Raw genomic sequence first — 22,823 nt, forward strand, 5'->3', positions numbered from 1 at the left:
TGTACATGGAAGAAATTAGCAGTAAAGGGGTATCATGTCTGCAACTTAATCTCAAACTTTTTGAAAAATATATGCAAAGAGAATGGTAAAGCAAATGTAGTAAAATGTTAACATTTGGAAAATCAGGGTAAAGGATATATGAGAATTCTTGGACTCTTCCCATAAAGTTTGCAATTCTTCCAAAGTTAAAAGTTAAGAAAAAAAGTAAAAAATAATGAGGGGCACGTGGGTGGCTGTCAATTGAACATCTGACTCCTGATCTCAGTTCAGTTCTTGATCTCTGGTCATGGGCACAAACCTCACATTGGATTCCACACCAGTGGAGCCTACTTAAAATTAAAAAAAAAAAAATTAAAAATTAAAAAATAATGAAAAAATATACCACACTGTCACTTTTTTTTTTTTTAATAATAGAAATTTATTCTCTTGTAGTCTTGGAGACTAGAAGTCCAAGATCAAGATGTCAGCAGGATGGGGCTCCTGGCTGGCTCAGTCAGGAGGAGGATGCAACTCTTGATCTCTGGTTGAATGTAGAGATTATTTAAATAAAAACAAAAAAGAAGTCAGCAGGTTAGTTTGTCCCAAGGCTTCTCTCCGTGGCTTGCAGACAGCTGCCTTCTCACTGTATCCCCACATAGTGTTTCCTCTGTGTATGTTTTTCTCTGACGTCTCTTTTTGTAGTCCTAATCTCCTCTTATAAGGACATCAGTCAGATTGGGTGAGGTCCCACCCCAATGGTTTCATTTTAAATTTGCCTCTTCTAAGGTCCTATCTCCCAATATAGTCACATTCTGAGGTACCAATAGAACTTCAACATAGGAATATTGAGGGCACACAATGTAACATTCCTAGTCCTTCTCCTTTTTCTAAGTCCTGTTTATTTCTTGAAACAATTTTAAAAATAAAAATCAGCTATGCTTATAGATTTCTAAATTTATTCTTAAAATTCTGCCAATAAGTTTTTTACATTCCATATTGGGGGCTTTGTTATTTCTTGGTGAACTGAAACTTTTATCATTATGAAATAATTCTGTTTATCTCAGTAAGTTTTTTCATTAAAGCCTATTTTACTTAACATTTAAAAATGCATCCTCGGGGATCCCTGGGTGGCACAGCGGTTTAGCGCCTGCCTTTGGCTCAGGGCGCGATCCTGGAGACCCGGAATCGAATCCCACATCAGGCTCCCGGTGCATGGAGTCTGCTTCTCCCTCTGCCTATGTCTCTGCCTCTCTCTCTTTCTCTGTGTGTGTGTGTGTGTGTGTGTGTGTGACTATCGTAAATAAATAAAAAAATAAAAATAAAAATGCATCCTCACACAAGATAATATTATAAATTTTACAAAGATTATACTTCTTTAGGGATACATATGAAACATATTAAAGTGGCTCCCCTTGGAAGGGAAGGAGATACTAATGAGAGTCACAGACGCAAGGAGGAAAAGTAGAGGAGTCTCACACAGGCTAATGATGATAATGTGCTAAAAACTGAAGACTATATATAATCAACTCAACTTTTTCACATCTGACATCCAAAAAGTAAAGAATGATAGAAAGAAAGAAAGTGAGGTAGGAAGAAGGAAAAATGTAAGGCTAGAAATATGAAAGAACAAACTATAGTTCAAAATTATGAATATTTAAGGTGTCCAGGGGGACTTTTCAGATGACTATATATCATGGTTTTTTAACTTGAGGATGAAAGATGCTTCTGCAGATGGAGTTAAGATGAAGAACATTGGGGTGCCTGGGTGGCTCAGTTGGTTAAGCATCTGCCTTTGGCGCAGGGAACGATCCCAGAGTCCTGGGATTGAGCCGCTGCTCAGCAGGGAGCCTGCTTCTCCCTTGGCTTCTTCCTCTGCTTCTGTTTCTGCTTCTCCCTCTCCCTTTGCTCCTCTCCTCACTCATGCTCTCTCTCTCTCTCTCTCACTTTCACTCTCAAATAAATAAAATTGTTTAAAAAGACGATGAAGAGCACTTCAGGAAGAAGGCATAGTAGGTGTACAGACATTAAGTAATGAGAGCACAGAGCCTGTTGGAAAGAGGAGGATGATAATGAAACATGAGTCCAGAAAGGTTAGTTAGTGCCAAAACAAAGTATTATGTTAAACTTTGTGCTAATAGTAAAAATATTTGTTATGACACTACTGTGGAGTGGTTTAAAAGCTCAGACTTAAATAAAATAAAATAAAATCTCAGACTTGAATAAAAAAAGACTTGGGTTTGAATTTGAACTGTCTTACATAGCAGGTATATGACCTTGAGCAAGTTATTTAATCTCAGTGAGACTCAGTTTCTCATGAACACTTAAGTAATAATGATTTTTTTTTAAGATTTATTTATTTATTCATGAGAGATACAGAGAGAGAGGCAGAGACAATTTAATCAGGCTTCCTGCAGGGAGCCCAATGCAGGACTTGATCCTGGATCCTAGGATCTCGCCCTGAGCCGAAGGCAGATACTCAACCACTGAGCCACCCAGGTGTCCCTAAGTAATAATGATATTTATCTTGGTAAGTTATGAGAAATGAGTAAATCTCCAAACAGTGTACCCAGCACACAGTAAATATTCAGGACTTGAATTATTGTTATTACTATTATTATTATTGTCATTATCCTCATCATTGCCATCATCATGCTTATCATTTGAACCGGAGAATTACCTGTATTTTGGAAAGATCACTCTGGTGATAATATGAAGGTTGACTTGGAACAGCTGAGACTAAGAGCAGATAACAGATAAAAACAAGCTACAATAGCCTAGGTAAGAGTAAGAGGATCTAAGTGTTGCTAGAGAGCAATATTTCAGGAAATAAAGTTTATGGGTCTTTCATATACCCCTTATGGACCACTTCAAATCCTCACAGCTACAGCAGTAGTGACCAATTCTGTGCAGTTTTCATTCACCTTCACATCAAACTGCAACTTGACAGCACTTCTTCCCCCACCTCCAGTAAGATTTATTTATTTTAGAGAGAGAGCAAGTAGGGATGGTGAGGGAAAGTCTTAAGCAGACTCCTCGCTGAGTGCAGAGCCTCACTTGGGGCCCTGATATCATGACCTAGCTGAAACCAAGAGTCAGCCCCTTAACCAACGGAGCCACCCAGGCTCCCTGTTAGCACTTCACTTCAAGCCTGCAATTTACCTCTCACTTCCTGCCTTAGGACTTCTCTAAATCCCTTCTTGGGATCTGAGGGCACCTGCTTGGGTACTTGCACCTGTGTAACCCTGAAGTGCCCAGGCAGGTTTAAGCCTTGTGGGGCAACACTTAACCAATGAAAACAGGATTGAACAAATGCTTCCCCCTCTCTTCCCTTTGGTGGACAGTCCTGAGATACATTTCAAATAATTCCTCAGATGGCCTCCCAGGATCTAGCATCCAGTTGTCCAGAACAGCAGCTAACTCCATAGTCTATCTCTGTCTTGATTCTGCCTCTTTCCTTGTTATATAATTCATGTTGCCCTTACTTCTGCCTCTGGAATCACACTCTAAAAAAACATGTAAGCCTTTGTCTCAGGGCCTGCTATCAGGGCAATCCAGGCTAAGAGCATGATACATAAAATGGTTTTAGAAAGCAAGCCTTCAGGAAGGAATTGTATCACCTAACAAGGACTTCATCGCTGTTGGTAGCAGGTTTAGTTAGATGGGTTAGATGACCTCTGGCCTGCCCTGGAATTCCATTTACTAAGAATCTCACCTGTGGTTTATTGGGATGAGGTGTAGGTGAAAGGGAAATATTAGCTATGTATACAGTGGCTGTGGCACTTGAACAGCATAGGGCAATGATAACTATGAGATTATGGATGGAGTTCACTTTTGTTAGTGTTGGAAGATGGGAATTAAAAAGGAAAAAGACAAGCTCCCGTAAGTCTATTAACTACTCTAAACTATGAAAGTAGGGGCCTCTACAACAGCATTTCAGGACAGCCCCCAACATCTGTAAAAAATTGCAGCCTGTGTTGAAAATGAAGCCAAGGTCCTAATCATAAGGATAATATTGCTTTAGAGCCTCAACAGATCTATGTCAAAGTCAGTCCCTGATAAAAAGTGGAACTCTGAGGGCTAGAATAAAGATAATTAGATGGATAAGCATGAGAATTTTGAATCCCTGGATTCTCTTAAATCCTCCAAGCTAGCAAAAGCTGGAAGGCAGAAGTCCAGCTAGAAGAGGTCCCTCCCTTCACTTGAGGGTCCTGTAGGATCTAATCTGAGGCAGATGTTGTGTAAGATGATTTTTGTCTTTTTAAAGATCTACCCCTGCCACCCTTCTTTGCTCCAGGCTAATCCTAGTAACTAGGGTTAGGTCTCGGTACAGCCCCAGAAAGGAAATACCATTCCTGCTCCAAGAGAAAATAAATTATGCACCAAAAGAATGATAGAAATTAGCTAATATGTCCCAAAAGAAACCAACAGAGTATATCTCAAGCGTATTAAAACAGCAGAGCAAGATATAAAGCTAAGTAGGTGAGAATTTATTAGCATGGAGGCACTCGCCCAAAAATCAAATTCAATGTTCTGGCAAGAACACCTGGAGCTGGTCCTAATACCCTGCTAGGGATGGCTCTTTTGAAGCTTGAACATAAGGAATGTATATCAACACATGAACACAGCTTCTAGTAATTAGTAAGTGGTTGTGGCTCTAGAAAGTAAGGACCAAAAACAGTTTGCCTTTAATGGAAAAGACATTAATACCCATTTGCTGCCTTGCCCCATGACCGTTTTATTTAAGTCTCCTGCTCTGCCACTGTATAGTCTACAGTGACCTTGATCTCTTAAGAATATTCTACAGAATGGGAGACAAACCATAAGATACTCTTAATCATATGAAACAAACTGAGGGTTGCTGGAGGGGAGTGGATGAAGGGATAAGGTAACTAACTGGGTGATTAGCATTAAGGAGGGCACACAATGTAATGAGCACTAGGTGTTATATAATGATGAATCACTGACCTCTACCTCTGTAACCAATAGTACATTATATATTAAGTAATTGAATTTAAATTAAAAAAAAGAATTTCTACAGAACACCATACTGGTCCAATATACATCATACTAATTGGACATGGTGAGCAGAAGTGAGAAATACCCCTAAATATCCTAGTATTACATATGCAGACCAGACTGTGAGAGAAAAAAACTCATGAAGATTTAAGGGACTACCACATTGGTGAAGTGTTTAGGGATCCAATGGTTTGTGGCAGCCTTAAAATTTAAAGCACAAGTTGATTCACTTTGCACCAAGAAAGACAGTATTCTTTTATGCTTGATAGACTTCTTTCAATTATGAAAACAGCACATCCCACATATTACTTTAACCGTTTATCAGATATGTAGGAAAGCTCCCAATTTTGAGTCAGACCAAGAGTGAGAGACCTGCTGCACAGAAGGTCCAAGCAACAGAGAAAGCTGTCCTGCCACCTGGGTTATATGGCTCAGTAGATGTGATATGTCAGAGATATCCATGGTAGGTAAAACCAATCTTGCATGCTCTAAAAGAGAGTTGCCATGTGTTTCTAAGGTTTTAGACCAGAGGTTGGAAAACTATGGCTTGTGGATCAAATCAACTTGTGTTGTTGGTTTCGATTTTGGTTTGTTTGGGTTTTGTTTGTTTTAAGATTTTATTGATTTATTCATGAGAGACATAAAGAGAGGGCAGAGACATAGGCAGAAGGAGAAGCAAGCTCCCTGCTGGGAGCCCGATGTGGGACTCTGATCCTGGGACTCCAGGATCATGCCCTGAGCCAGCCGAAGGCAGATGCTCAACTGCTGAGCCACCCAGGCATCCCTGGGTTTTGTTTTTGAACCACTCACGAGCTAAAAGTGGTTTTTACATTTTTTAAAGGGATATTATAAAAAAAGAATATGCAAAGAAATTATATATTGTCTACAAAGTATAAAATATTTGCTACCTGATCCTTTAAATAATTGTTTGAGAAACAGTTTCTAGTGTGTAGCTGGGACCTTGTGGAGTCCAAGTGCTTTTCCATGGGACACTAGTGACAATGCAGTCAGAGGTCCCAATGATGTGCTGGTGTTGCAAGATCTACTGTGCCATAAGGTCAAGCATTCCCAGGGTGCCTGGCTAACTCAGTTGGTAGAATGTGCAACTCTTAAACTCAGGAATGAGTCTGAGCCCTGTTTGGGTATGGATATCACTCAAAATAAAATCTTAAAAAAAAAAAAGTCAAGCATTCCATTGTATGATAGAAATCCTAGATTTGGGATTGGATCTAAGGATGAGAAGGCATAAATAAATTACAATAACAAGTGACCCAAACTTGTGTGTCACTGTGTCTGTAGCACTGAAGCTTCTCCTTTCAATTCACTTCAATGATGGGGGCCGGAAAGGTAGGTCTGGTTCACAGAAAGATCAGCTAATATGTTGATCCTAATAAAAAATGGACTAGGATGCTCTACCACAGCTCTACTCAGGGTGGCCCTAAAGAACTCATTGGTGGTAAAGGAAAATTCTCCCAGCAGGTAGAGATGATAACAGTACATTTGCTCATCACTTTATATGGCAGCATAAGTGGCCTGAGATATGGATATAGATGGAATACAATGGTGAATGTTTTATCTGGTTAATCAGGGTGTTGGAAAAAGAAAAATTGGAAGATGAGGACAAAGAGAACTGGGGAAGGTAAACAGGTGATTTAAAGAAATAGGCACAAAGTATGTAGCTCTTTGTGCCTCGTTATGATGTCCACCAGAGACTAAACATCACAAGAAAGGCACTCAGAAACCAAGCGGGGAGGATGACTTGTCTTATGGATGCCAGTCAGACTCTCTCCTTGGCAATTCCAATGCTTAAATAATGGCCTTATTTTTTTTTTTTTTAATAATGGCCCTATTAATGGAGTGGCCATCATAGCAGGGATGGGAGCTATACATGGGTCCAACATTATGGGTTCTTTCTCATCAAAGATGATCTGATTGGTGTTACCTAATGTGTGTCCAACTTGCCAGCAGAAGAGATAAATGCTGAGTACTCATTATTACTCCATTTTTTGAGGAAACCAGTCGGACACTTGGTAACAGATTAATTACATCAGATCCCTTCCTCCCTGGAGGGACAACAATTGGTTCCTACTGAGACTGACACTTACTCCAGAAACAGAGTAATAATATGAATGTAAAATTGATGCTGCCTGCTGTGTAGTAAGTAATAAAGCCCTTTGCCTCTGACCTAGGAATCTCATATCTTCTCTCAGCATCCCTGTCTGTGTGACTGGGCCTCACCTCATGCCTGAACCGCAGGCCTCTCACTTCCTACACCAGGGCTTTTGGGATGCCATCTTACAATATACCCACAGAAACTGTTTGGCTTTTATGTATGTGCAACCTAGAAGTGCAGGAAGGTTAACAATTTGTGAGGCAAATCCTTGACCAATTAGGAATAAGAACTGATGATTCTCTTTTTTTCTCTTGGTCAGATGGTCCCAAGATACATTTCATAAATCTCACAGAGTCACAGGCCAGGATCCCTTGGTAGCAGACACCTAGAACCTTCGCTCATGTTGGCTCTTTCTCCTTCCCAGTTTTACTCCTCACTCCTGCCCTCTGCAATTGTACTTCCAAATAAACTACTGGCATTATATCCCTGGCTCTACTTTGGGGGAAACCCAAACTATGGCAATGGAACTTTAGATGTAGTGGCAAGTTTTTAAGCCTGAGTGACTTGCAGAGTAGTAACACTATTAGAATAAACGTGCAATGCAAAAGAGGAACATGTTTGTTTCCGAAAACATTAATTTGAAATATTGGGTGTATCCTTTTGATGCCTAGTGCATGGGATATGATGCTGACCTACTCTCAAGTAAAAGATCTTCCATTCAGCTAACACATATTGAAAAATCTAGTGGTTCAAAGCCATGTTCTTAAGGATAGTAGATACCATGCAAGGATTAAGATCTGAGAAATGGGGAGAAGACAACATATCAGTAGAAGGAGCAGTAAATAATTAACCACCATTATGGCATGGTTAGCTCTGCTAGGAGGGAAAAATATAATAGTCTTTCTATTTACTTCAAGGTGCTCATAATCTATTTTTTTAAATGATTTATTTATTTATTTATTTATTTATTTATTTATTTATTTGAGAGAGAGAGAGAGAGAGAGTAGGAGCAGGGGGTAGGGCAGAGGGAGAGGGAGAAGCAGGCTCCCCACTGAGCAGGGAGCCAGATGGTACTGGGCTCCATCCCAGGACCCTGGATACATGACCTGAGGCAAAGGCAGATGCTTAACCGACTGAGCCACTCGGGTGTCCCTTGATGCTCATAATCTAATAGAGATGAGTTTTGTTTTGTTTTAAGATTTTATTTATTCATGAGAGACACAGAGAGGGAGGCAGAGACATAGGCAGAGGGAGAAGCAGGCTCCCTGCAGGGAGCCCGAGCAGGATTCCATCCCAGGACCCGGGATCAGGACCTGAGCCAAAGGCAGACACTCAACCACTGAGCCACCCAGGTGCCCCATGAGATGATGTTTTATATAATACAGTGTTGAGAGTGAAAAATATTCTTAAAAGCCCTAGAAATGGGAGCTCTGAGGAGAGAAGGAGTCATTACAGCTGAGATATTAGGTAGGGATGGGTAGCTGGAGAGGGTGGCATCTGAGCTGGACTCTGGATACATAGCACTGAATTGTGCAATAACAAGACTGAGGGCAGAACAATGCAAGTGGAGATGACAAAGGCACAGAAAAGGGAGAGCATGGTTTGTGAGAATATGGTAGTTAGGATCTTTGGTTGCAAAGACAACATTACTTTAAGTGATAAAGATTACTTCCGGGACGTGTGGGTGGCTCAGTGGTTGAGCATCTGCCTTTGGCTCAGGGCATGATCCTGGAGTCCCGAGTTCGAGTCCCAATTGGGCTTCCTGCATGGAGCCTGCTTCTCTCTGTCTCTCATGAATAAATAAATAAAATCTTTAAAAAAGAATTACTTCCAAGGCTATGTGGGAAAATAAAGAAGACAGGAATCTCAATCACTCAGGGCCGAGGCTTCATGGGGATTAAATTCCATTTGGGGACTGGGAGGTTATCCCAGACCCAAGGCAGCTCAAGGGATCAGATATTTTGTCTGGATCCCTCTCTATGGCCTCTCACTACATAGGGATGCTGTTCCTTGCATCTACTACCATTTATAACTTATTTTACTTCTGCACACTCAAGATCCTGTCTACTCCTGGCTTCTGCTATGTCATAACTTCCAGTTACATTTTTTTTTCTTTGTATGTCTTTCATCTTCTGACTCTGCTATTAACCACTTTATTGTCTGGGCCTCAAATTCAATCTTTGCAAGAGAAAATTTGATTGATCTGGTTAATTATTATCATCCCCATTGAGCAACTCCCTTGGGCAATTGGACAGGCTATGAATAGAATGGTCAATTAGATGTGTCAAAGGTAACAGAGTCCTGTGGTATAGAACAAGGTGACCTCACAGCTGTGGGGGTGGAAGGCACTGCTCCCATAATAGGCATATTAAGTAAAGCAACTTGGCCTGATCTTAGGTGTAACAAAGAGGAATAAACCTGGGACAAGATAGTGATGACAGGATAAGTGTGATAAGTGTGCCAGGATAATTAAAATCTGTGACTACAGATTTAATTGACTAGGCCAGAGTTCTCAGAGTTCCCTATCCAACCCCTTTTTGTAATATTCTTTATATAATTCTTTTTTTTCTCTTGTCTTTTTTTTTCAAACTCTCTAGTATTCTTAAATGGGGTACAAAGATACTATAGTCTAACGACACAGACATGTATTTTTTTAAAAAATCAACAAAGTGCTCAACTGTATTACAAAAAAAAGTCCCACAAAAACACAAAGGAAAGTTATTCATAATAAAATAATATGTATTTCAGTATGTAATTGCTCATGCATAGCTATACCAGAAGTTATGAAGCAGTAGTCAGATGCTTGAAACTATACATAGCAAAACTATAAATGTTACAGTTGCAATTTGGACTGATACAAGCTTGTTGTGTTGGTGACTCAGATGCTATCAACAACGCTGCAATCAGCAATGTAACTTTTTGAAATGGTATCATCAATTCTTAGCATAGTGTCCAGTTAAATTTAGTATTTTTTGAGATGAAAAAAAAAATCTGAAAGCAAAAGATACCCATTAAAGATTTTAAAAAGACAAGAGTCTGGATCAGAACAAACTTCAGGAAGATTTAAGACTCCTAAATGATAATCAGCTTCAAGGTCTGGATTGTTTTCATCTTTGGCTGATCTCCCACTCCTACCCCAGTGCTGATAAGTAGTAGGCACTCAGTATATGATTTTGAATTGAATTGATTTGAATCAAATAACATCTCCAGCAAAGTACCCTCAGGGCCCTTTGGTATAACATATCTTAGGGCAGAGCTCCAGAAAGGCAGCATTAGTGGAAGTGATTCCCTTACCACAGGACCCAAAGTCAGTTGTATCTACATTTCTTATGTGCAGGACCCTGGAGTCCGAAGCAGAATTTCTAGGTCCAGCTCTGTTGGGAGAAAAAAAAAAAAAAAAAAAAGGAAAGGAAAGGAAAAGAAAAGAAAAGAAAATGAAAAAGCTACATTCTATTAGATCATCTCCAGATTTTCTAGCAACAAACCCAAGGAACCGCAATAAAAGTCTTGAACAAAAATCTATTATAGGTAGCTGACACACATGTTCCAAATTTTGGTTGAATATTTAAAGAAACATATTCAGCATATAGCATAGTGCCTGGCCCATAATAGCCACTGAACAAGTTTGTGTTGAGTGAATGAATGAATGAATGAATGATAACAGTTCAAAAAGTGCTTAAGATAGAAAAATGAAAAAGGAAAATTCTAGTGTGTGTTACACCAGAACCAGATGTAGGACTCAGATTGGTTTTATTTGAAGAACTATCCAGCTTTCTGATTCAAAAGCAAGAAATCAGGCCAAAAGTTCAAAACAAAAGGACAAAAAAAACAAAAACAAAAATAAAAAACAAAACAAAAAAAAGGACAAGAAATAAATAATATATTTGCATAGTTACAATGTAGTACTAGAGAGTTTAAGATGAAAAATAACGGCTTCTTGATCTCCTTCTCTCCCCCCCCCACCTTCAGTCCCACTGGGTCCAAATAGGTACAAGTTCCTAAATATAAACTTTGTTCCAAAGATCTGGTGACAGATCTCTTTTTAGCTTTCTCCATTTTCTCTATGAAATTACTGATCTGATCAAGAAGGCTTACACATTGAGTTGATTTTCAAATGGTGGGGAAAGTTTGCAAGGAACTCCTACAATTTCAGCCTTGGTAACCATGGTAGATGTGCCTGTCACTGCTCTATACAAGGCTACTGTTGTCTTTAGTAGCAAAAAGACAGTATTTATAAGAAAACATTTATGGAGTATTATGTGCACTCATCATTCTAAGCACTGTGATCTCAAGTTCTCACAACAGTTCATGAGGAATGTACTATTATTAACTCCATTTTTTGGATGAGGAAACCGAGACTGACATAGGTTAAATAATTTGTTCCAAGTCACACAGAAGGCTGTAAACCTAACACCTAAACATAAACTGCCTGATGAAAATCCAAAAATATCTGACACTACTCTGAATCCCACTTCTGTCAGACTCCTGGAAAGGTCTAATTTTTAAAAATATATACCTGATGGGGCACCTGGGTGGTTTAATTGGTTAAGCTTGCACTTTGGCTCAGTTCATATTCTCAGGGTCCTGGGACACACCTTGCAATGGACCTGCATCCAACTTCTACTGACACCCCTCACCCTATACTCAGCAGGGAGTCTGCTTCTCCCTCTCTCTCCGCCCTTGCCTGTGCTCCTGCTCTCTCTGTCTCTATTTATTGAGAAAGAGAGACATAGAGAGAATGAGCAAGGAGGAGGAGAAGCAGGGTCCCCGGTGAACTGGGAGCCTGTTGCTGGGCTCCACCCCAGGACCCTGGAGATCCTGACCCAAGCTGAGGACAGAAGGCAGATGCTTAACCGATTGAGCCATCCAGGCATAAACAAAATATTTAAAAATAAATAGATAAATGTATACCTTATGGCATTAAAGAAAGGCTATGATTATCCAAGTGGGATAAAATATCAAAAGAATAATTGGAGAAATTATGCCTGCTGAAATAGCTTTCATGAAATGAAATGAAAATAAGCTTTCCTAAAGTGCAATGGTTGGCAGCCACTTTTCCACATCAGGTTCCACCCTTCTGCCCAGTGAGGTTTCCTGATGGAAGACAAACCTGGACAATCAAAAACAACAGTAATTCTAGTCAATAATCTACAAGCACATTGCAGGAGGATAATTTAGTAGTTTACGTGATGAGCATACTGCAGTTATTTAAAGTAAGGATCTTGAGGATCTGTGAGACATGGGCAAATGTTTATAAAACATTACGTGAAGACAGTAAAATAGAAAATGAGAGCTGATGCAGCTATGTAAAAACCTCTTACTGTGAACAAAAATGTAAGGGGAGAAGCAAAAGTAATTGTGGTTTCCAGTTTTAGGGACTGTAATTAGGTATCATTTTTCCCCCAGAAATTTCTATAGTATCGTTTTGACTTAAAAAAACCCAGCTTGAGTAAAAACAGTAAAATATACAAAAATGGGTTTCTGGTCCCAGTATAGTAGTGGGGAGAAAGTGGAGAAAGATCTATGGATCAAGTTAACCAGCGACCTCTAGAAAGCTCCCTGTGCAGGCAGAACTTTATTTGAGGTACATCTTTATTCCAAGGTTTATTTTCTTTTGGAATTCTGGAAGCTTTGCTCTTGCATTAAAAAAAATAATAAAGGGGGATCCCTGGTGGCTCAGCGGTTTAGTGCCTGCCTTTGGCCCAGGGCGTGATCCTGGAGACCCGGAATCGAGTCCCGAGTCGGGCTCCCTGCATGGAGCCTGCTTCTCCCTCTGCCTCTCTCTATATATATCTATCATGAATAAATAAATAAATAAATAATCAATAAAAATAAAAAATAAAATTAGGGCAGCCCGGGTGGCTCAGCGGTTTAGCGCCGGCTTCAGCCCAGGGCCTGATCCTGGAGTCCCATAATCTAGCCCCACGCCGGGCTCCCGGCATGAAGCCTGCTTCTCCCTCTGCCTGTGTCTCTGCTTCTCTGTGACTCTCATGAATACATAAATAAAATATTTAAAAAAGAACAAAATTGTGTGTTTTATTTTAATTATTACTTATTGCATTTTGGAACTGAGATGGACGAGTCATTTTCGGACCTGAGCAAGTCGCTCTGATCGTCAAAGATCTATCCGGTCTTTGCGACAAAGCTGGTCTCTTTCCCCAAGGTCAGTAGCTCCCACTGGAACCTGCGTGCCCGCTGCGGGCTTCGCGGCCCCTCAACATCTCACATTTCAGGCTCCGCGGCCACCCCCGGGCGCCCCCGCGCGCGCCCCGCGCAGACCCGCGTCCTCCCGGGGCGGCGCAGCCGGCGGGCCGGGAGCTGGCGCGGCCCCCGCCCGCGCGCCGGCGCTGACTCAGCTCTTCCGGTCGCCGTCAGCGGCCCGCCGCCCCCCGAGTGCGCTGCCGCCGGGCGTCACCGCTCCCCGGGCAGGGGCCGCCGGGCGCCAGGCCCTCGCCTCGCCCGCCGCGGTCCTGCCCCGCCGTGACTCAGCCGCTTCCGCCGCCGCGACGCGGGCCTCGAGGGTCCCGAAAGGGCCTGACGCTCGTTAAGGCGTCCCGGCCCTGCCGTGCTTGGGCCTGCAGGGCCCTTCGCGGTGGAGGACTGCAGGGCTCAGCGAAAATATTCCTGGGCCCGCAGTGCAGACAGCGGATAATATTTTTTTTCCTTTTCTTTAAAGATTTTATTTATTTATTCATGAGAGACACACACAGAGAGAGGCAGAGACACAGGCAGAGGGAGAAGCAGGCTCCACGCAGGGAGCCCGACGCGGGACTCGATCCCGGGTCTCCAGGATCCGGCCCTGGGCTGAAGCCGGCGCTAAACCGCGGAGCCACCCGGATCGCCCGACAGCGGATAATCTTGACCCCTTGACCCGGGCGTTTTTGGTCTAGGGCAGCCCTGGGTCTTAAGGGCCGGACGACCTGCACTGGCAGCTCAGCCCAGCCCCTTGCAGGCGTGGGACCCCCAGAGAGTTAATCTAGCCAGATGTCACTTGGCACATGGGCAACATGGGGGTGCGTCCGTACCCACCTTGGTGGTGTTGGCACAGCCTAGCCAATCGTGGAAACTCGGCAAATCTCAGTTCTCATTATCATTTCTTTTGCCATAGCTAGTAGATGTAGTTCTTCCTCTCTCCATGCTGCCGCAACCATCTCGCTCTTCTTCCCTCCAGCGCAGGGTCACTGCGATGACTTCCTAACTGGTTCTGCCGCATTCCCGTCCGGTCAGCAACGACCTGCTACATTCTTAAGGCACACTATGTTCATCAAGACAGTGACCTGCTCCAGATAATGGAACACTTTCCTGTTTTCTCTCGGTTTAAGTACAAAGTCCTTCTCCTAGGATTTAAGGCACCAAAGCCTGGCTCGCCCACACCCCCATCCCTCCCATAAATTTTGCTTACTCTTCATCTTACTTTGTGGCACCTCTGCAGGAGCTGGGGGTTGGGCAGATAAACACAAAAGCAGTACTTACAATACTGTGTAGTAAGTGCTCTGAGTATGAGCAGGACAGAGAGCAAAGAAGTGAATAGAGGGGAAAGGAAAAAGGTTGGAAAGGCATGCTCTTTCTCGCGCGTGCTCTCTCAAATAAATCTTAAAAAAAAAAAAAAAAGCCAAAATGATGATTTAACTACTTTGAGAGGATGGGAAACAAGTGAGGTTGTGTGGTTGTCTATTTGTTGTATCTGGAAGGGTGCTTCATCCTTATCTACCACAACAGCAGGGCCATAAAGCATGTTTAACGCAGATACGTCAGGAAATAACAAAAACACATTATTTTAAATCTGGAGGTAAATACTTAAAGCGACAGCAAAGGTGGAAAACGGTTGTCCTTGAGCTATAAAGAGGATCAAGGCAGAAGACAACTGTTTTTCGCTATACATTTTTTAGTGGTATTAAAGCATTGACATATTTTTCGATATTTCAATGAACATTTTCAATGAAAAAATTTAAATTCATTTTTATATGGATAAAAATAAAAGCATACAAACTCACCCTTGCATAATTTCATTTCTTTTTTAAAAAAATATATTTATTTAGAGAGGGAGAAAGAGAGAGCAGGGGAGGGGCAGAAGGAGAGAGAGGATCCTCAAGCAGGCTCCACACTGAGCACAGAGTCCAACTAAGGGCTTGAGCCCACCAGCCCAAGATTATGACCTGAGCCGAAAACCAAGTCAGACGCTCAAACCACAGGGACACCCAGGTGCCCTCCCATAATTTCATTTCTTTTTTTTTTTAAAGCTTTTTTTTTTTTTAGGCTGGATGGTGTTCACTTTTTTTTTTTTTTTTAAGATTTTATTTATTCATGATAGACAGAGAGAGAGAAAGAGGCAGAGGCACAGGCAGAGGGAGAAGCAGACTCCATGCCGGGAGCCCCATGCGGGACTCGATTCCGGGACTCCAGGATCACGCCCTGGGCCAAAGACAGGTGCTAAACCGCTGAGCCACCCAGGGATCCCTTCATTTCTATGTATATATACCAAGGTGATAATTACAGATAATGGCAAAGATTTGTATACAATAGTCATTGTAGGATAATTTAGTTAGAAGCCAGAAAAAAAAACAAGCAGCAACGTAAATATCTAACAGAGTGCAATAATCTAAAAAATCATGATGCCTTCATATGATGATTTTTAAATCACATTTTTGAGAATTATTTAATTTCATACTAAAATGCTAATTTCAATGAGTGGGAAAAAAGGAATGCAAAAGCACATATATTCTTAGTAAACAGATGACTTAGAAGTCCTTTAGAATGCTTATATGGTGTGTATCTTTGGGAATTAGGATTAAAGAATTAAGATTGTGTCAGTTGGGTTCTATAGGAAGCAAATGCTGAGTTGAAGTTAGTGAAAAAGTTTGTCAGGGAGTTAAACCAATGAAAAGAAAGAAGTGGAATTGAGCATATGTGATGACAAAATCACATTCCCAAGATTTGTCCCAAGACAAAATCTTTCCCAGCACACAGCACGGAACTTTGGAGGAGAGATTGCCTATTGGAGGTGTTCTGTGAGGGATGGAAATAAACAGGCCTTTGTACCACCACCTTCCACAGTCATTGGCTGGGGCCACTCTGAGAGAATGAGTGGCTGGACAGCTGAGGATGACCAAGAGGTTTAACAGCTGAATGTTGTCACTCCCTGTAGCTGGGCAGTAAGTCCTTTCTTCAGGGGAACTCTGACCAGTCTGCCTATCTGCATCAAAGCATGTTTAAAATATATATATATATATTCATTCATAAGAGACACAGAGGTGGAGAGGCAGAGACATAGGCAAAGGGAAAAGCAGGGTCCATGCAGGGAGCTTGATGTGGGACTTGATCCCACCACCCCTTCAGCCCTGGGCCAAAGGCAGGCGCTAAACTGCTAAGACACCCAGGCATCGCAAAGTGTGATTTTTTTAAAACCCATTTTTATACATTTTTTTGTGGTCTCCTAATTTTGGCACCAAATATGCCATATTTTTATAATACAAATGTTAAATTAGTAAGTAGATTCCAAAAAAATATAAATGTTCAAAAGGGATCTCCTATGGTAAAATACGTATATTTTTAGAGCATTCGTTTTTTTTGTTTGTTTGTTTTTCTTTTTGTCAGAGGTCATTGCTGTCCCTTTCTGGCTCACAGGATATGCTCCAAGTAGGTAAGGTTGCCAGAGGTGAGTTCCAGCATCTCATCTGTGTAATGAGGAATTTTTATCTCGCTAAAATTGTGAAAATAATATCATTCCTCTTGATTGATTAGTTTCTTCATTCATTTAACAAATATTTGTTGTGTCTACCTGTTAAACTACTGCATTAGGCTCTTTTTTTTAAATGTTAAATTAATAAGATGTTGATCACACATTTATCAAGCTTGCCGTTTAGTAGATAATAAATTATGGACTTAATGTGTTAACAATGTACACGACCTTAGAGTTTCAGTTTTGCAAGATGAAAAGAGTTCTGGAGATTAGTTGCACGACAATGTGAATGTACTTAACACTGCTGAACTGTATACCTAAAAATGGCTAAGATGGTAAATTTTATGTCTTTAATTTAACCACAATTATTATTATTATTATTATTATTATTATTATTATTATTATTATTATTTTAGCAGAGAGAAAATCTCAAGCATGCTCCATGCCCAGCACTTGAGCTGGACTCAGGGCTTAATCCCACAACCCTGAGATCATAACCTGAGCTGGAATCAACAGTTGGATGCTCAGCTGACTGAGCCACCCAGGTACCCCTTAACAATTTTCTTTAATGTACATACCCTATCACCTAACAATTATACTTCTGGATATGTATCCCAAAGAAACTCTCACCCATGTGTACAAAGAAATGAGTATGAGGATGTTCTCTTCCCTATTGTTTATAAAAGGAAAAAGATGGAAGCAGCCTAAATTATTATCAGAGTAATGGGTAAATAAAAGTATATCCATTTATCAACCTGATTTAGTCTCAAAAAATAGCTTTGGGTGATAAAAGCAATATACAAAACGATATATATATCATGATACCGTTAATATTAATTTGAGGATACAATATCATAATCTGGGATGGCTGGGTTACTGTGTTGAGTGTCTGCTTTTGGCTCGGATTGTGATCCCAGGGTACTGGGATCAAGTCCCACATTGGGCTCCCTGCAGGGAGTTTCTCCTACCTGTTTCTCCTTCTGCCTATGTCTCTGCCTCTCTCTCTGTGTGTCTCTGTGTCTCTGATGAATAAAAAAAATAAAATCTTAAAAAAAAAGAAATATGGAAGCAAATATGAAACTTTAAAAATTGGAGTGAGATTTTGGGTGGTGAGAGTATGTACAATTTTTATTTTCTTATACTGTTTTGTATTTTAAATTTTGATTTTTTAAAAAATAACTACTAGTGGGTTTTTTGTTTTGTTTTGTTTTGTTTTGTTTTAAAGCAAATGAGTCACACATAAACAGAGAGATGGGTAAAGTTTTAAGGGAGTTTAAAATGGAGAAATACTATCAAAGCAGGGTGGCAGAGAGAGGAGGTCAGAAAAGGCATGAGAACTGAGCCTTCAGGAATGGAAAAAAAAGGAGGTAGTTGAGAAGGAGGCTGTGGAGTGGTATTCTAGGCAGGAGGAGTGGCATGAAGAGGCATGGAGACAGGATAGTAAGTAAATCTTGAGTAGTCAGGTTGGCTGGACCAGAGATACCTGACAACAAATAGCAGAAATTTGAGGTGCCTGGTTGACTCAGTCGGTTAAGCATCCACTCTTGACTTAGGCTCAGGTCATAGTCTCAGGGTCATGAGATGGAGCCCCACACGGAGCCACTCATGGAGCCTCTTGGGGTGGGCTCTGCATTCAGCAGAGAGTCTGCTTCTCTCTTACTCCCTCAGCCCCTCTCCCTGTTTGTGCTCTCTCTCCATCAGATAAATAAATAAATCTTTAAAACAAAAAAATAGTAGGAAGTGAGGTCTAAAAGGTGGTTTTCACCTCATCCAAAAGGACACTTCCATGGGAAACCAAAGAATTGCAGTCTGTTCTGTAGATAGTGTCTTGTGGCTTATCATTAAGAGTTTTGGAGTTGGAATGATAGGATCAGAACAGGAAGATTAATCTGATTGTGAAATATGAAATAGTCAGAAATAGAGAAGGATCAAAGGCAGAAAGAGGAGCTAGGAGGAAATACTTGTAGGAGCCAAGGGAAGATAAATACAGGTCCTCTCCTATCCACCTGCTCTTTTTTCCCACAGCTTTACTGAAGCTTTTTGAGCACATACAATAGTCTCTGAAATAGTTTGTCTGCCTCTGAATGGATGTTTCCCAACCATTTTTCGTGCACATGTGGCTGAGAGTTATAACATGCTGTCCTTAGTTACAGTGGTTCACGAGGCAGGGTTTCTAGGGACAACTGGTAGAAATGTGCAGTATGAAAGAGGATCTAAGTGATTTTCTGATCAATCAGAACTTTCATCCTGTACAAACACTATCCAAAAATGTTCAAAGGTTCCCATCACCTGATTCTATTCAAAGATTCTAGTCCCTGAGAACAGGGCAGAAGCTGCATTCCTCAGCACACCCACCCCCTGGACTGGCAGCAGCTAACTTCTCCGGTTTTAGCTCCCTCTCCTATATGGATTCTGCACTCCAACCATGTTGCTATGTCCTGTAATCCCACACATAGGGCAATTTTCTCACTCCTGCCTTTTTTTTTTTTTTTTTAACTGGACTTCTCTTTTTCACAATCTCCACTTACTAAAAATTCTGCTTGGGATCCCTGGGTGGCTCAGCGGTTTAGCGCCTGCCTTTGGCCCAGGGCGTGATCCTGGAGTCCCGGGATCGAGTCCTGCTTCGGGCTCCCTGTATGGAGCCTGCTTCTCCCTCTGCCTGTGTCTCTACCTCTCTCTCTCTCTCTCTGTCTCTCATGAATAAATAGATAAAAATCTTAAAAAAAAAAATTCTGTTCATTCTAGGGGCACCTGGGTGGTCAGTCAGTTAAGTGTCTGACTTTAGCTCAGGTCATGATCTCAGGGTCCTAGGATCAAGCCCCTAGTCTGGCTCTGTGCTCAGTAGGGAGTCTGCTTAACCCCCTGCTCTTTCCCTCCTTTTCCCCTCACTTCCTCCTCCCACTCCCCCTGCGCTCTCTTGCTCTCTCTCTCTAAAATAAATAAATAAATAAATAAAAATCTTTTAAAAAATTCTGTTTATTCTAGGGTCCAGATTTGACTTCTTCCATGAAGCCTTTTTTGATCACTTCAGAGGGAATTATCTTCCTTCCTTCCAGTTATCAAGGCTTCTGCCAGTCACAAGACAGCTTACATTGACTCTCTCTATTTAACATTGCTTCTTCCTTAGATTTTAAATCTCTGGTGGTGGCCAAGTCTTATTGCTGTTTTTGTTGGTTTGTTGTTGTTTGTTTGTTTGTTTGTTTGTTTGTTTGTTTTAATTTTTTTATTTATTTATGATAGTCACAGAGAGAGAGAGAGAGGAAGAGACACAGGCAGAGGGAGAAGCAGGCTCCATGCACCGGGAGCCTGATGTGGGATTCCATCCCGGTTCTCCAGGATCGCGCCCTGGGCCAAAGGCAGGCGCCAAACCGCTGCGCCACCCAGGGATCCCTTGTTGTTTTTTTTTTACAATTTTTTTTTAAAGTAGGCTCCACATTAGATGTGGATCCTACTTGACCCTGAGATCAAGAGTTGCTTGCTCTACTGACTATGCCAGCTAGGTACCCCTTGCTTTCGTTTTTTAAATCCCTTAGCCCCATGGGGCACCTGGGTGGCTCAGTGGTTGAGCTGCTGCCTTTGGCTTGGGTTGAGATCCCTGGATCCTGGAATCAAGTCCTGCATCGGGCTCTCCGCAGGGAGCCTGCTTCTCCTTCTGCCTGTGTCTCTGCCTCTCTCTGTGTCATGAATAAATAAATAAAATCTAAAAAAAGAAAAAATCCCCTAGCCCCAAGACCTTGCTGCTCAAGATGTTTGATAATTAAAATAAGCACCATTATTGAAAACCTTTTAGTGCCAGGCACCATATACATTATATCTATTCCTCCTAATAACCCTAGGATGTAGGTGATACCATTCCCATTTTACAAAAGAAGAAACAAAGCCTCAGAGGTATTAACATGCCCACTATATACAGCTAGAAAATAGGAGATTTAAGATTTGAACAGAGCTCTGATAGGCACTGAACCTTGTGTTGTTTTCATTGCATTATGCTGTTGTTCTTATGTAATAGTTGAATGAATGAAAGAATACATTTTTGAGTATGTTTTTCTTCAACTTGCTTTTCTTTGCTGTATTTCCACCCTGGAGGTTTAACCAGTTGGTAAAGCATAAGGAGATAAGTCAGTCTTTTCAGTCAGGCTTATGAGCTATATTAATTGTATTTATTTATTTATTTAAAATAGGCTCCACACCCAACGTGGGGCTTGAACTAATGATCTGAGATTGAGAGTTGCATGCTCTACCAACTGAGCCAGCCAGGTGCCCCAGGTGTATTAATTTTAAAGTAAGAGAAATACAACTTCTACTGTCTTACACAATAAAAGTAAATACGTTGGTTAATAAACCAAGGGGTCCATTGTTGGATGGCTGGCCTTAGGATTGGATCCATGTAAGAAATTTGCTTCTTTTTTTCAATTTTGCTTTTCTCTGAGTTGACGTCATTCCCAGTGATGGCCACCAGCAGCTCCAGGTTGCATTCTACCAATTTACTATCTCTAGCAGACAGCATCTCTATCATCCTCAGGTAAGACTGTCATTGATTGGCCCAGCTTGGGTCACATGCACATCCCCAAAACAATCATTATGTCCAAGGTATATTGTGTTGCTCTGGTTGGCCAGGGCTAATGCTGGATTTTGGATCAACCCTATCAGACAGAACTTTATGGATTGAGAATGGGGAAGGAAAAACCATCACACACACATTCACTAGGACTAGGACTCAATGGTTTCTGATCATGGTTGGCTCTGCCTGAATAGAGACTACAGGCAATTCTATGATCTGTCCTCAAAGGGCTCACTACACAGGGCTGTGCTTTTCCTGGTTTGGTCCCAAGGATTGCATGGCTCTTCAGAAATAAAACATTCTGTTCAAGGGAAATGGTTCATGCCTGGCTTGAGTTCTGTGGTGGCCTAGGGCCAGCTGAGAGGGGACACAATGTCAGCTGCAGATGTACCAGGCAGGCCAAATCTGCCATTGAGAGGGCACACTGACAAATAGCAAACAGTATCATAGGCAAGCAGTTGCTATATGAAGCCAGAAAGAAAATGACATGTTGTCTTACTGAGAGAGAATTCTGAGATAATAGATAATACTCAGGATTTTAGACAAACAGATAAGTCTGGTCAGCAGGTAGTTGGACCCCAGTCACTGAGCTAAAGTTCAGGGACACTCCAATCCCAAGGAGTAGACCATTGAATGGAGATGGCCCAGTTGCAGGGCTATCATGAAAGGATGTGAGGTGCTAGGCTAGAATTCATAGACTGGGTCTGGAGTCCAAGGCAGGGAGGGCTGAGTCTTAAGTATGAGACTGAAGGTCAGCTTTTTTTTTTTTTTTTTAAGATTTTATTTGTTTATTCATGAGAGACACTGAGAGAGGCAGAGACATAGGCAGAGAGAGAAGCAGGCTCCAAGCAGGGAGCCCAATGCAGGACTCGATCCTGAGTCTCCAGTATCATGCCCTGGTTCGAAGGCAGATGCCCAACCACTGAGCCACCCAGGCATATCCCCTAAAGTTCAGCTATCTAATAGAACTTGGACATAATAAGTTCAGACTAACAACAGCCTTAGTAGGAAACCCTAGAATAAGTACCATAAATTCCTCCTTCTTCAGTGTAGGACCCCATGCCTGAGCAAGACTGAGCCTGCAGGTGCTATTGATGGCCTCAGCTAAGGGGAAGAAGGGAGAGGTTGGTCCCACCACAGGGTTTAACGAATTACAAAATGTAAGAGGCATGTTATGCTCTCATTGGAATGCATTACATAATAAAAAATTAAATTGAAAAATTTCAGCTGGAATGTATTAAGAAACAAAGAGAACTGGGAAAGAAACAGATGGGCTTGTAACAGGATGTTAACTGAGATTTCCCTATTTCCTTAGTTTCAGAACTTAGAATAATAGGTGGCAAGTGCCCCCATATTATAAGGAGATGAGTTGGATCATTTATGCATGACTTGCTCAGAGGGTAGACCCCTAATTCAGGGTCCTGAAACCTATCACCTGTCACCCACTTGGGGCCTGAGAAAAGACAGTCCAAGAG

At 41.4% G+C, this 22,823-nt stretch overlaps 1 protein-coding gene across 23 annotated transcripts in view; it reads right to left on the reverse strand.

Moving 5' to 3' along the window:
• The window catches only part of IPO7 (importin 7), an 88,014-nt gene extending 73,458 nt beyond the window's left edge, over window positions 1–14,556 (reverse strand). For 13 of the 23 annotated variants that reach the window (XM_072727303.1, XM_072727311.1, XM_072727309.1 and 10 more), the window contains exons 1-2: window positions 14,138–14,440; window positions 10,403–10,482 (exon numbers count right to left, since the gene is read on the reverse strand). The gene's annotated coding sequence lies outside the window, so the exon portion shown is untranslated. Of the gene's footprint in view, window positions 1–10,402; window positions 10,483–14,137 lie in introns of all 23 variants that reach the window. The other 10 variants (XM_072727323.1, XM_072727321.1, XM_072727319.1 and 7 more) reach the window with 8 other exon arrangements.
• Between the last annotated feature and the right edge of the window lie 8,267 nt (window positions 14,557–22,823).

The sequence above is a fragment of the Vulpes vulpes genome, chromosome 11, assembly GCF_048418805.1.
Source record: "Vulpes vulpes isolate BD-2025 chromosome 11, VulVul3, whole genome shotgun sequence".
Lineage (NCBI taxonomy): Eukaryota > Metazoa > Chordata > Mammalia > Carnivora > Canidae > Vulpes > Vulpes vulpes.